The 15,473-nt window shown below is 40.1% G+C and overlaps 1 pseudogene; it reads left to right on the top strand.

Annotated features, from left to right (window-relative positions):
• The first annotated feature begins 10,748 nt into the window (after positions 1–10,748).
• Positions 10,749–11,637, top strand: LOC122442928 (annotated as a pseudogene).
• Positions 11,638–15,473: the final 3,836 nt, after the last annotated feature.

Raw genomic sequence — 15,473 nt, 5'->3', positions numbered from 1 at the left:
CAACTTTATAGTTGTTCTACCTCAATGTGCATAAAGATGTCTATTCGCCTCTCTATTTTCAGGGAGGTTATCTAAAGCTCAGAACCCAGATTCTATTTATGGTCCTGGCTGCTGAGCTACTCCTGCTACTAGGGTGTTTAAAAAGTTCTGTGAACAGTTATTGTTTCTAATGACCTAGGTGCTTGTCAGTAAATGGCAATGAAAATCAATACCAGAAGGCAGGAGGAGCTTGAGGGGGCTGCTGGGTGGTGGTTGGCAGGACTGGCCCCTGGAATGACTGCAGGACTCATCTGCAGTGGCTACTGGGTGCTAGTGGAAGGGGTTATCAACCATGTGGCTGTGATGCCCAGCAGAGGTGTCCGGGTGGGTGGGGGTCTAAGCTGGTCATGTCCTCTTGTGCTAACAGGTCAGACAGAGATTTCCAGGATGGCGCCTGCCAAAGCTGTATCATCAAAGCAGTCTGAAATAGCACAGATGGCTCCCACAAATGTCTCAAACCCCAGGGACCATTCCAACTGGTTCCTGCTTCTTGCACGGATGCTTCAAGATTAGTAAGTATTAGAGATATCCTTCACCCCATAGGACCAGGAACCCATGGACCATGTCCACACACTTCCAATCTGGTGTTTTTACACTGTGTTTTGGGCTGAGTGAGTCTTCCCATGAGCCCTTTAATAGCAGGTTTTCCATTCCCTGTAATTCTATAATTATCCTGGACATATTCCCCATTGGTTTTCAGAGGTGGGTGTTGTAGGAATTGGTTTCTCTTGCGCATATCTAAGAGTTAGGGTTACCTGATGTGAAGCTCAAATCCCTCACTCCGCAGGGAAAATAACTATTTTTGTGATTCTTCCTGATTGTGGATGACTGCAGCGAGGATGTGGTGTTTTTCCTGGCTGTGATCATATCTCTGTTACTCCTACCCTCTATTGCTGTCCTTTTACCCTTTGTTGTGGAGACTGTGTTCATCCAGTTTTCAGGTTCCTTTAAGGGGAAGTTATTCCATATGCAATTGTAGATCTGCAGTGTCCTTGGGAGGAGGGGACTTCAGGATCTTCCGATGCCACTGTCTTGAACCCTCCTCTCTTGTCTTCTAATGTGTGCTGTGGCCTAAGTCACTCAGTCGTGTCCGACTCTTTGTGACCCTATGGACTGTAGTCTGCCAGGCTCATCTGTCCATGGGGATTCTCTAGGCAAGAATACTGGAGTGGGTTGCCATGCCCTTCTCCAGGGGATCTTCCCAACCCAGGGATCAAACCCAAGTCTCTCACATTGCAGGTGGATTCTTTATCATCTGAGCCACCAGGGAAGCCCGCACTCATCATAGTTATACTTTTATATTCCCATGGCATCTAAGATATCTCATTCTTTCAGCTCATGTTCCTTTAGTAAACCAAGGCTAAATCCCCTCTCTGGTCTCCTGAATATCAGGGAGACTCCCTTTATGGCCTTGTACACCTAAACAGGGCCTCTCCCAGGAATCACCTGCATCTCTACATCTCCTGGGGCTTCAACCAGACACCAACTCCTGGACAGCTTCAGAGAGCCTAGCCCTTTCCCTGTCTAGATAGTATTCATGTTCATATGTCCAAATTAAGTTGCCAGCCACTCTGAGACTTGGGAATAAGAGGAGATTGTTCTTAGTCTGAACAAAAGGGACTTCATGCCTGACTTGTTCCCTAGGGAGAACAAACATGGCCATGTTTGCCCTTACCAAAGCACATTTGCAAACTGAAAAGGACAGGGCGTACTCATGCCTTTCCTGTTTAGAGTGATGGGGAGTCCAGCTGTGGCAGTTACTGGGTTCACAGAGAAAGAGGCAAAATTTTGGCAAGTCTCAGGGAGACCTAGCAACAAAACCCATTTCCTCCTCTCCCTTTCCTATCCATTTGAAATGCAGGTTGCTTCAAAGCAGCATGAAATCCCTGGGAATTTCTTGTGCCCTTTCAACAAATCAGCTCTATAGAAGGGAGATGACTCAGTCTCCTTTGCCCTCCAAAGCCAGAGCCAACTCTGGCTACCAGCAGTCTTGGCTTTACAAAACAATATTCTACCCCTGGTTCCCTCCCCTCCCTGACTCCAGTCAGTCTCCTTGCTGCTTCAAATGTCATCAAAGGGAGCAGGCGTACTGCTCTTCTGGAAATACCTTTTTTGATGCTCGGTATGTGCAAAAATACCCATTAATAAATGGCACCTCTACTTATCAAGTATTGACAGAAGGGGCCAATGCAAATGAAAGAACTCTTCTTCCTTTACACTAAGTTCACTTTTTTTGCAAATAGGGCAGATCTGCTCTGGCCAATTATGAACTGGTTCTGCTGACTCTCAGCAATTTAAGTGTGTTAATTAAATTGGGAACTGCTTGCCTTCTGTGGTTCAGTAGAAAGGGTTTTTAAATTGAATGTATATATATTGTAAATAAAATGTGTCTGCTGATTCTTTGTATTAGTCTGTAGACCAGTCCTGAGTTGGCCTGAAGCAAGAGTGCGAATGGAAAATTGAGAACTAGACACATTTCATTGCCTGATGAATGGCAGAAACCATCCAGCCATGTTGCCTCATTTTTCTCAGATGGAGGAGGGGTCGCACCTCAGAGAAATAAATCAGAGGGTCAGAGATCAGAGGTCGTGAGTCTATAAAGCTTTATGACCTGTAGCTGACAGTTATTTCTCTTGGATGGAGAAGCAGGAAAGAGAAAATTAAGCTGATTCTCTTTTTCATGTCCTATCTCTCCAAATTTAATTTCCTTGTTGTTACATTCAATCCAAAAATATTGCTTTCTCAGCCTTTCTATTATTTATTCTTCCCTATGTCATTCCTTTTTACTACTGTTTGCTCCAGCATCCTATTTACCTTTTCTCGGTCATGCTATTCACTGTTTTATTTGTTTCAGCCAGCTCTTCAACCTTTTCCAGGAACTTACTGTTAGTATCAACTTGCTTATTGACAGATTCTGGCCTCCTTGAAGAAATGATGAATTAAATTACAGAGATAAACTCTTTGTGCTCTTGTAATTTTTCCTACTATTAAGTTTATTTTCTTAATTCAATATTTTTTTATTTCTACATTTTATTTTGGCTTGGTATAGACAGAACGAGAACAATACTTACACTGTGCTTTCCATATTAATTTCCAGTTCTTTCATTCTAAACATGATCCTTCAGAAATCTTTTCAGTTGGGTACAGGCCCTGTGTTGTTCCAAAGCTTGCATTGGCCTGCTAGTGGATGGGGCTAGGGCACAGCTGCTCCCTGGGTAGGATCTGAATCACTATGGGCAGGCTGGTTTTGCTGGCTGCAGGAGCATGGTTTTCTTGCATCTGGTGTCTCTCCCTGTGAGTGAGGCTCTTTTGGAGGCTAGGGCTGGCTTCCTGCAGGGTAGAGCTGGTGCCTGCATACTGGTGGGTAGAGCTGGGTTGTGGTCCTTTGGTGGGCAGGGCCATATCTAGGGTTGTGTCTAGAGGGGGCTGTGAGCTCAGAAAGTCTTTAGGTACTCTGGCTGCTGATGGGGTGGGCGGGGGGGGGGGGTTGTGTCCCTGACCAGTTAGTTGTTTTATTTGAGGTATCCAGAACTGGTACCTACAGGTGTTGGGTGGGGTCAGGTCTTGGCATTAATGAGCCAAAGAGTGAATCCCAAGATGGCAGCCACCAGCAGCAGTGTTCAAGTGGTAGGATGTTCCCAAATATGGCTGCCACCAGTGTCTAGACCCCACTGTGAGCTCTAGACATGCCTTGTCTCTTCATGACACTCCAAAAGAGCAGCAGGTAGCTCTTACTCAGGCTTCTAACAAAGTACTCCTTTTGCCCTGGATCCTGGTACACATGAGTTTTGCATGTACCCTATAAGGGTAAAGTCTCTAATTTCCCCAATCTTGTGAGTCTTCTAAAATTAAGGCCTGCTGGTCTTCAAAACTAGATGTTCTGAGGGGTCATCTTCCTGGTACAGGACCCCCAGCCTGAGAGGCTGATGTGGAGCTCAGAACTCTTACTTCTATGGAAGAACCTCTGCAATATTATTCTCCAGTTTGTGGGTCACCTGCCTGAGAGAATGGGACATGACTATATTACATATCTGCCCCTCTTACCTGTCTTCTTGCTGTTCCTTCTTTGTATCTGTAGTTGTAGAAGATCTTTTTTGTTAGGTTCTGGTCTTCTGCACCAATGGCTGTAATGAAGATAGTTGTGATTTTGGTGTGCTCCTGATACGAGGTGAGCTCAGCATTTTTCTACTCCACCATCTTGGTCAGTCTGCGGGCACAGAGGTAACATACCTCAGCATAATAAAGGCCACATATGACAAACCCATTGCAAAGAAATTGAAGATGATACAAACAAGTGGAGAGATATATTTTGTTCCTGGATTGGAAGAATCAATATTGTTAAAATTACCATATTACCCAAGGCAATCTATAGAATCAATGAAATCTCTATCAAACTATCAATGGCATTTTTCACAGAACTAGAACAAAAAAAATTAAATTTGTATGGAAACACAAAAGATCCCTAGTAGCCAAAACAAACTTAAGAAACAATAGAGCTGGAGGAATTATGCTTCCTGACTACAGACTATACTACAAAGCTAACGTAATGAAAATAGTATGGTACTGACACAAAAATAGACACATAGATCAATGGAACAAGAATAAACCCATGCACTTAAGATGACAAGATAGGCAAGAATGTACAATGGAGAAAAGACAGTCTCTTCACAAAATGGAGCTGGGAAAATTGGACAGCTACATGTAAAAGAGTGAAATTAGAATATTCTCTAACACGATATACAAAAGTAAACTCAAAATAGATTAAAGACCTAAATGTGAGACCAGATACTATAAAATTCCTAGAAGAAAACATAGGCAGAACACTCTGACATGCAGCATTATGGTTTTGGATCAGTCTCCTTGAGAAAAGGAAATAAAACCAAAAATAAACAGATAGGACCTAATTAAACATAAAAACTTTAGATAGCATAGCAAAGCATTGACAAAATTAAAAGACAACCTACTACATAGGAGAAAATATTTGCAAATGCTATGACTGAAAAGCAGTTAATATCTAATGCATGTAAACAGGTCATACAATTTCAAAAAAAAAAAAAAAAGCCTGATTAAAAATGGGCAAAATGGGCACAAGAACTGAATAGACATTTTTCCAAAGAGGACATGCAGATGGCAAAAAGGCCCATGAAGAGATGCTCAATATCTCTAATCATCAGGGAAATGCACATCAAAACCACAATGAGATATCACCTCATACCTGTCAGAATGGCTATCATCAAAAAAGGACACAAATAGCAGATGTTGTGATGGAATTCCAGCTGAGCTGTTTCAAATCCTAAAAGATGATGCAATCAAAGTGCTGCACTCAACATGCCAGCAAATTTGGAAAGCTCATCAGTGGCCACAAGACTGGAAAAGGTCAATTTTCATTCCAATCGCAAAGAAAGGCAATGCCAAAGAATATTCAAACTACCGCACAATTGCATTCATTTCACACACTAGCAAAGTAATGCTCAAAATTCTCCAAGCTAGGTTTCAACAGTACGTGAACTGAGAACTTCCATTTGTTCAAGCTGGATTTAGAAAAGGCAGAAGAACCAGAGATCAAATTGCTAACATCCACTGGATCATAGAAAAAGCAAGAGAATTCCAGAAAAATATCTGTTTCTGCTTCAATGTCTACACTAAAGCCTTTGACCATGTGAATCACAACAAACTGCTGAAAATTCTTAAAAAGATGGGAAGACCAGACCACCTTACCTACCTCCTGAGAAATCTGTATGCAGTTCAAGAAGCAACTGTTAGAACTGGACATGAAACAACAGACTGGTTCAAAATTGGGAAAGGAGTGCAAGACTGTATATTATCACCCTGCATATTTAACTTATATGCAGAGTACATCATGCAAAATGCTGGGCTGGATGAACCACAAGCCAAAATCAAGATTGATGGGAGAAATATCAATAACCTCAGATATGCAGATGACACCACCCTTATGGCAGAAAATGAGGAGGAACTGAACAACCACTTGATGAAGGTAAGAGAGGAGAGTGAAAAAGTTGGCTTAAAACTCAACATTCAAAAAACTAAGATCATGGCATCCGGCCCCATGACTTCATGGCAAATAGATGGAGAAACAGTGGAAACAGTGACAGACTTTATTTTCTTGGGCTCCCAAATCACTTCAGATGGTGACTGCAGCCATGAAATTAAAAGACACTTGCTCCTTGGAAGAAAAGCTGACAGTGTATTAAAAAGAAGAGACATTATTTGCTTACAAAGGTCCATATAGTGAAAGCTATGGTTTTTCCAGTAATCATGTATGGATGTGAGAGTTGGACTATAAAGCAAGCTGAATGCCAAAGAATGCTTTTGCACTGTGGTATTGGAGAAGACTCTTGAGAGTCCCTTGGACAGCAAGGAGATCCAACCAGATCCAACCTTTCCATCCTAAAGGAAATCAGTCCTGAATGTTCATTGAAAGGACTGATGCTGAAGCTGAAACTCCAATACTTTGGCCACCTGACGTGAAGAACTGACTCATTGGAAAAGACCCTGATGCTAGGAAAGATTGAAGGCAGGAGGAGAAGGAGATGATAGAGGATGAGATGATTGGATGGCATCACTGACTCGATGGATATGAGTTTGAGTAAACTCCAGGAGCTGGTAACGGACAGGGAGGCCTGGCATGCTGCAGTCCATGGGGTCACAACGAGTCAGACACGACTGAGGGACTGAACTGAACTTCCTCAAAACAACTATATAGAACTACTGTGCATGCTAAGCTGCTTTAGTTTTGCCCAACTCTTTGCAACCCTTTGGACTATAGCTCACTAGACTCCTTTTTCCATGGGAATCTCCAGGCAAGAATATTGGAGTGTGTTGCCAATTTCTCCTCCACGAGATCATCCCAACACAGGGATGGAATCTGTGTCTCTTTTGTCTTCTGCATTGGCAGGCTGGTTCTTTTCCATAGCATCACCTGGAAAGCCCCAGAACTACTGTATGACCCAGCAATTCCACTGCCTGGTATACATCAAACAAACAAACAAACACTAATTTGAAAGATACATGCACCTCAATGTTCAAAGCAGCATTGTTTATAATTGCCAAGATAAGAAAGCAACCTAAGTGTCCATCAACAGATAAACAGATAAAGAAGAGGTGGTGTGTATATTAATGTATACAGTGAAATACTAGACAGCCATAAAAATGGATTTTCCCCATTTGTAGCAATGTGGGTGAATTTGGAGGGCATTATGCTAAGTAAAATCAGTCTGATAGAGAAAGACAAGTACTGTATGAGATCATTTACACATGGAAACTAAAAAAAAAAAAAAAAAAGAAATTAATGAATGTAACAAAAAGAAACAAAAGAGAATAGGCTAATGATTACCAGTAGGGAGGTGGGGAGTGGTGATATAAGCGTGAGGAAATGGGAGGTACCAACTGTTCGGTATATGATAGGTTACAAGGACATATTGTACAACATGAGGAATATAACTAATATTTTGTAATAATTTTAAATGGAGTATAACCTTTAAAATTGTACACATTTTTTTAAAATATAAAATACCAACTCAAGTTTCTCTGCCTCCAGGCTAATATAAGACTTCCAAACTAATCTAAGCCTGCAATGTTGCCAATGTTCAGAACACCTGCAATGTTGCCATCTACATCATACAACCACTACAGAATATAATCGTGAATAGCATTATATTTTCTACCACTTCTTCTACTTACTTTGTCTCCCAACAGACTATAAACTCTTTCGGTGCAAGGATTACAATTTATACTTTTTGTAATCCTTCAAATACTTGGCCTGATAACATATTATTTACACAATGAATACTTGTTGATTGAGGAAAATAGATTTGTAGGTAACTTTTAAAAATATATGTTTATGAGGTAACATGATTCTCAAACTTTCTGGTTATCCTCCCCCAATTTTTCTCTTTGATATAAAATTTGGGATATCCTGGTTCTATAATTCTTTATATATACAGGTATATGTGTATAAATGTAATTATAGATAAGTAGAAATAACTATTTCACTGTTTTATTGTAAGCTTCATATTGAAGAAGTTCTTATACTTGCAAGCTTCTTTTCTCTTATTCACTCCTAAGAGGGTATGATAAATAGTTGTTTACTGCCCTTTAAATAATAGACTGTCACAAATGCTACTTCTGGTTTTCTCCTTTCTCAGCTAAATAACCTTAGCCCCTTTAGACATTTAAATGCCATGAACAGATGCTCAATAATATTACTTGGTGGCTGGGCATAATTTATAGTGCTTATTTCTGGAAGTAGATGAAAATAGAAGCATTATGTATTTTTAAAGCTTTTCTTTCACATATGGTGTGCTTTACAGGGAGTGAGGATTTGGATGAATGGAGAGATGAATGCAGCTAATATTCTCATTTCAGCCTCATCTAAAAAAGGGGGAAACACAGGAAACATCAGAATAGAAGCTATAATGCACAAGATGCTATTTTACTATTAACTCAGACCTTTCTTTTGCCAGATGGTGTTGGAAGAAAGCTTTTGTTTTCTTGTTGTAGGGCATCTCCTTTGAATTTTGCTAGCCAGAAACATTTCTTCTCTTCTCAGCATTCACAGACACTGTAGCTTTCTTTTAAATACCTCTTACATGCAGTAGCTGGTTTGCATTTCCAGGCATTGTATACCCTGCTGATTGGTTTCTGGGAGAGGAATTTATGCTTCTTGATGTATTGATTTTAATTTTCAAAGATTTGGAAAACCATGCATACTACCAGAATACCCTGTTATAGCACTCACCACATTAAAATGTCGTTTGCCTATTTTCCTGTCTCTCTGAAATCCATACTATGCACTTTCAGTTATCAAGAACTCTTTCTGATTTATCTTTCTATTCTAGTCTGGCATATGGCAGATTCTCACTAAACATTTCTTGAGTACACGAACAAATGAAGACCAGAAATTCAAATCTACTTTGATATTTAAAGGAAGTCTTTATACTTTCTGGAATCACATGGGACAGAAGGAACATTTACTATAAATAGATGCCTATGCTGTGTCTGGAGCATAGCACATGTTACCTCATTTAATCTGTGCAAGCAATTCATGAGCTATTCCCTTATTTGCTGCCATTTGTTGGATATTTGTCTAGTTGGTATATACTATGTTCTGTCTTTTAAAACACTTTATCATTTAACATTTTTAATGATATTTAAAAGAAGTTATTACTGTTCCCATTTTTAAAAGAAGGAAGTTGAGACTCAAAGAGAATATGAAATATTTGAATCCAAATCTAAAACCCAAATATTTCGTACTTGACCATCATGACTTGGAAGACAAAATGTTTGGGACAAATAGGTTATTTATTTTATTTTTCCATTATATTTTCCTTCTAATATTGGTATCTACCACCCCTATTGGTATATCTTATATTAACTCCCTTCTTGACAAAAGATCTTACTATTAACTAAAAAATATAAAGAAACTTCACTGGCCATCTTATAGGCTGCTAGTCCAATGTTAAGTCAATAAATATATTCCTTTGACTAACAATCCTTGGTTCAATCAGTTGTAACCAGATTCTTAAAGTCACATTCCAAAAAAACTTGGCTACTTTTGCATAGCAATCTGCCTTGGCAGCTTTTCCCAGAAGGGGCCTGTAGGTCTGGCAATTGCTCAGGATCTCATGAGTAGTCCAGTCACAAATAGAAGATGCTCCCAAAGGTAATTATGAGACTTTCATCAGTACAGCAATTTTAAGCACAGCTTTAATATACTAGCATCAAATTCTAATTGGATCCACTAGGCTTAATTTAAGGAGCCATAGAGGACTAATTCTAATGTACTGTTACATCCAGAATATCAGCACAATATTATTTGTAGGCAAGCATGTGTGTATAATATATAAAGTCGGGGGAGGGATGGGGATGTTGGAGTAGGGCACTGGACTGAAAACCATAAAAGACAAGTCTTTATATTGCCCCTTAAGAAAGACATAAGAATAGAGAAAGAAAGGGTAACTAAATAAGCAAAAGAGAGAGAGGTTTCCATGCTAGTAAAACTAGATCCTAAGATGAAAGAAAACTTAGGGGTCTGCTAAAAAAAATCCTTAATCAAGAGGAATGTCATTTCCATCATCATTCATGAGTGTCAACTATCCTCAAAAGCTACAGAAAGAGCATAAGTTGAAACTATTAATGTGGGAAGGGTATGGGCGGGATATACTAGATGCAGAATATCAGACTTAAAATTACCTCCTGAATGAGGGAGATGGGTGTGTGTTTGTGGCATGTAGCATGGCATAGATAGAATGTGAATTAGACTTCTTATCCTGAGACCTAGATTCTAGGCCAGTCTCTATCATGATTACGCATCACTGAGCTGCACACGATTTCTCATCTGTGAAATGAAGGAGTAGAATTAAAAGATTCCGACATTATTTTCCAGTGATCGATTACATGATCCGGAACTCTGACAATGAGTGAACTGTAGAAAAAATTCATTAGGGTTGTACTGATTAAAGATGTAAATAGTTTTGGGGGATGTTGATCACCACTTCCTCAAGGAACGAAACTCACAATTTTCATTACACCACTGGTGCTTTAACTTTGATACAATCAACAGGTTTACTCATACATAATTTAGCCGCTATGGCCTTCTTCTTGCTCAGCTCTCTGCCAAAAGTGTCTATTTGTGTGCTTGTGCAGTGCCAACCTAGACTTGGCACATGTGCTGAGCAGGATTGGCCAAGAAGGCCAAGTTGAAAACCATGGCATAGGTACCAGTGGAGTCCACAGTGGAAGAGTTGATGTCCAGGCTGTTGTCAGTGGAGCCCTGCAATTTGACAGAAAATTTAGGTCCCTCTGTGCCCCCAAGGATACCTCAAGAATCTCTGAGGCCAGTCTAGATTGAAGCATCTCTATATCCAGATGTGGTAGCTCACAATGACCCAAAGAATTTGAAAAGGAAGCAAAGTGTGACCATTTCACTTTCATAATAAACACCTGCTCCTGAAGGATCATTCCCTAAGCTTCAGAGGCAACAGCAATAAGTGGCACAGCTTTCAATTGTTCAAGAGTGTATGGACAGACAGTCACTGGAATTCTCAGCAGCTGGGTAGTAACAGAATCAAGTCTTTAAAATATGTAAAATAAGTAATTATTTCCTATTTCCTGGAATAAATATCTGTTCTTCAAACATCTGAAGATGAAGAGAGTTGCAAAAAATTTTGTCTGGGTGAAATGTTAGGTGTAGAAGGGGCTGTTGAATCAGCTACAAATGAAAGTCCTAGGATAGATTATACACAGATTGGTTTTCTTCCCTTGCTTCATACTGTTAGAAGAATGAATCAGTCAGCAGTAACTAGTTATTTGTTAACTAGTAACTAGTGTGTAACTGTTTGGAGAAACAGACTTTTTAACAGAATTGGGATGATGGCTTTATTTATTCTTTACTGGCTTGTCTTCAAGAACCTTGGTTACCTGAGAGTCATTCACCAGTTTGGCAGCTTGCAAGAAGGTGCTATGAACTGAGGTTCCTAGTGGACAACAAGGATGATGAGAGTTCCTGCTTTGAATGTATTAATCTGTTTGGTTAGCAGGTGTTTTCACCAACGTGATATAGATGGTAAGCCATCTTGATACAGCTGATCTTGGAGATAGAAGATACTTGTGATGATGGCAGGCTGAGTCTGAGGAAGTTTGGGTTGGCCAAAATGTTCATTTGGATTTTTCTGTACCATCTTAAAGACAAGGAACATTTTGGCCAACCCAATACAATGGAAAAGGTCAGTTTTCATTCCAATCCCAAAGAAAGGCAATGCCAAAGAAGGTTCAAACCACCGCACAATTGCACTCATCTCACACACTAGCAAAGTAATGCTCAAAATTCTTCAAGCCAGGCTTCAACAGTACATGAACCATGAACTTCCAGATGTTCAAGCTGGATTTAGAAAAGGCAGAGTAACCAGACAACAAATTGACAACATCTGTTGGATCATCGAAAAAACAACAGAGTTCCAGAGAAACAGCTACTTCTGCTTTATTGACTACACCAAAGCCTTTGACCATGTGAATCACAACAAACTGCTGAAAATTCTTAAAGAGATGGGAATACCAGATCACCTTACTTCCCCCTGAGAAATCTGTATGCAGGTCAGGAAGCAACAGTTAGAACTGGACATGGATCAACAGACTGGTTCCAAATCGGGAAAGGAGACGTCAGGCTACATGTTGAAACCCTGCTTATTTAACTTATATGCAGAGTACATCATGCAAAATGCTGGGCTGGATGAAGCACAAGCTGGAATCAAGATTGTTGGGGAAAATATCAATAACCTCAGATACGTAGATTACATCAACCTTATGGCAGAAAGCAAAGAACTAAAGAGCCACTTGATGAAAGTGAAAGAGGAGAGTGAAAAAGTTGGCTTAAAACTCAACATTCAGAAAACTAAGATCATGGCATCTGGTCCCATCACTTCATGGCAAATAGATGGAGAAACAATGGAAACAGTGACAGGCTTTATTTTGGGGGGCTCCAAAATCACTGCAGATGATTGCAGCCATGAAATTAAAAGATGCTTGCCCCTTGGAAGAAAAGCTATGACCAACCTAGACAGCATATTGAAAAGCAGAGACATTAATTTGCCAACAAAGTTCCATCTAGTCAAAGCCATGTTTTTTCCATTGTCATGTATGGATGTGAGGGTTGGACTATAAAGAAAGCTGAGTGCCAAAGAATTGATGTTTTTGAACTGTGGTGTTGGAGAAGACTCTCAAGAGTCCCTTGGACAGCAAGGAGATCCAACCAGTCCATTCTAAAGGATATCAGTCCTGAATATTCATTGGAAGGACTGATGCTGAATCTGAAGCTCCAAAACTTTGGCCACATGATATGAAGAACCAACTCATTGGAAAAGACCCTGATGCTGGGAAAGATTGAAGGCGGAGGGAGAAAGAGATGACAGGCGATGAGATGGTTGGATGGCATCACTGACTCGATGGACATGAATTTGAGCAAGCTCTGGGAGTTGGTGATGGACAAGACTGAGCAACTGAACTGAACTGAATACAGTGCCAATTCAAGTGGAAATTTCATCATAACTTCAATACAATGTGAAGGGTCTTCATCTTAACCTGTGTAACTCACGTTGATATTCAGAAGAAAGACTGGATTGATTTGAATATCTGAAGTGTCTGGAAAAGCCCACACAGTTTTTCATGAATGGTTTAAACAGTTTTCTGAAATCACATGCTTTTAAAATGAATTGTGTGCTGCATGCTTAGTAGCTCAGCTGTGTCCAACTCTTTGTGACCCCAAGGACTGTAGTCTACCAGGCTCTTCTGTCCATGGGGATTCTCCAGGCAAGAATACCAAAATCATTTGCCTTGCCCTTCTCCAGGGATCTTTCCAACCCAGGGATCGAACCCAGGTCTCCCACACTGCAGGCGGATTCTTTACTGTCTGAGCCTGTTGATGAAGCATTCTGCACAGAATCTGTGTGATGAAATTTAACAGAAATCCTGGTTGCTGTCATAGTGTTTACTTACATGTAAACATATAAAATTGTATTGAAAATGTGAAAACAAATAGCTTTTAGGGATGTGGGTCTTAAATTTTCTATTACATTCTCCCCTACTAAAAATTATGTCATTATTGTGTCTGCCTCATAGACCTGTTCCATACCATCTCTCAGTCCTACATTTTTCTTTATAAGATCAACTTGTTCATTCTGCGTCCCTTCCACTGACTCACTGTTGGGTTAGAGAGGTGCTAACATTCACAAAGAGGATATCTATGCTATTATTTACCTTGTACAGGTTGTGCATTGCACCAGAAGAAGTCAGTGGGGTCTGCAAACTGTGCCTTTGTGTAGGTGCCCCCAACTGAAGGTAGGCATGCTTTCTTCCTATTCACTCTTTTTTTTTTCCTATTCACTCTTAAGTGTAGTATGGACTTGTGGTGTTCTGGGAAGTGGAATTTACCCTTTTACTCCATGATCTGAAAAGATCTGATCTATACCAACATTGTGAATATCCATTCCTCAATGCCAAACATCACAAAACTAATTACAAGGGATTCTTTTGTGGGGGCTAAAAAAGAAATTATACAAATCACTTCCATTCAAGGGGCAAAACATTCTAGGCAGCTCAGATGAAACTTCTGCATCAGCCTCTTTTGTTGGAATAACAGTGCACTATCATGGAAGGACACATTTTTAAAACAAATTTATTGGTCAAAATACCCTCAGCGCTAACTTGCACTGAGTCCCTGCTGAATGATCTCAAAGGAATAAAACAAATTACATACACTGCCTTAGGCCTTAGCATGCATGGTACACGCTTTCAAACACTGCTGGTGCCATGCAGGGTGCAGAAAGGAAATCTCACTGAAACACTTGTTGATATTCTGTCTCTCTCGTGAAGAATTTGATAGATTTTCTGCAGATTTATTTGTGGGGTTGAGTGAAAGTGTGCTGTGTATGGCTGCTCTAGAATTTCATGGAAAAGGTAAATTGTCCAAGCTCCCTTCCAAATATAATCAGACTTAAAGTGGTTCCCATAGCTCTCCCTTCAACCATAAGATGTTCCCATTAGTGCCAATTAATGCTGAGACCCTGGCAGTCTGTGTGCATGATTCATTAATGAGAAGCCTCATTTACAGCCAAGAAAGCAATGCAGTGGAGCAGCTGTAATAATTCCTCACCTCCTCTACATGGACCCATGCCCTGCAAACTGCTGACCTCTCACACAGATAAACTTCCCTCTCTTTGGCCTTTGGTGGTGTGTTCTCAGGGAACAGTGGGCAATGGCAACAATGACAGTGAAATCCTACCTAATATTCCAGTTTCTGTGCTTACTGGAGACCAAAAGTGAGACTGTGATTCTAACCTTCCCTTCTCAATTAAAAATTCTAATTCAATTAAGGGTGGAACAGAGAAGCTGAGACCTCTATTAGTCTTCTGTACATTGCTTTTCCACAAGGTACCCTTTTTATCGACACCCTATAAACCTGTAGAATATGTTGCTAGTCTCGTTACTATCATGACTCCAGTAATCAAACTCATTCAACTAAATTATAACCAGGCTGTGCCAAAGATGCTGGGTTTTATTGTCTATATATACATATTTTTAATTATGCCTGGCTATTTCTTTGCTATGATTCCAGATATCATAGTTATTTTTAAAATGGTTAACAGTTATCACTTATTTTTCCTGCTCAGATGCTATCCTATTCTCCAATGTGAACAGAGGTACAAATGATAAGTGACTGCACATCTAGTGCCAGAGAGTCTCCCAAATCTGCTGTAGTCAGTAAAGCAGGGAGAATGTACCCCTGAATCCAGAAGCCAAGTTGCAGTTATACTCTTCAAAATAAGGAAGGGGCTTTTTCTGCCTCTGAGAGAAAAGCACTCAAGGCCCTTCAATCTCTTTTATCCATGATCTTGGCAGGCATCTTTCTCTCCACTCCTATC

This window comes from Cervus canadensis, chromosome 6 (assembly GCF_019320065.1).
Source record: "Cervus canadensis isolate Bull #8, Minnesota chromosome 6, ASM1932006v1, whole genome shotgun sequence".
Lineage (NCBI taxonomy): Eukaryota > Metazoa > Chordata > Mammalia > Artiodactyla > Cervidae > Cervus > Cervus canadensis.
The sequence above is the reverse complement of the archived record's forward strand: the minus strand, read 5'-3'. Positions and strand labels throughout refer to the sequence as shown.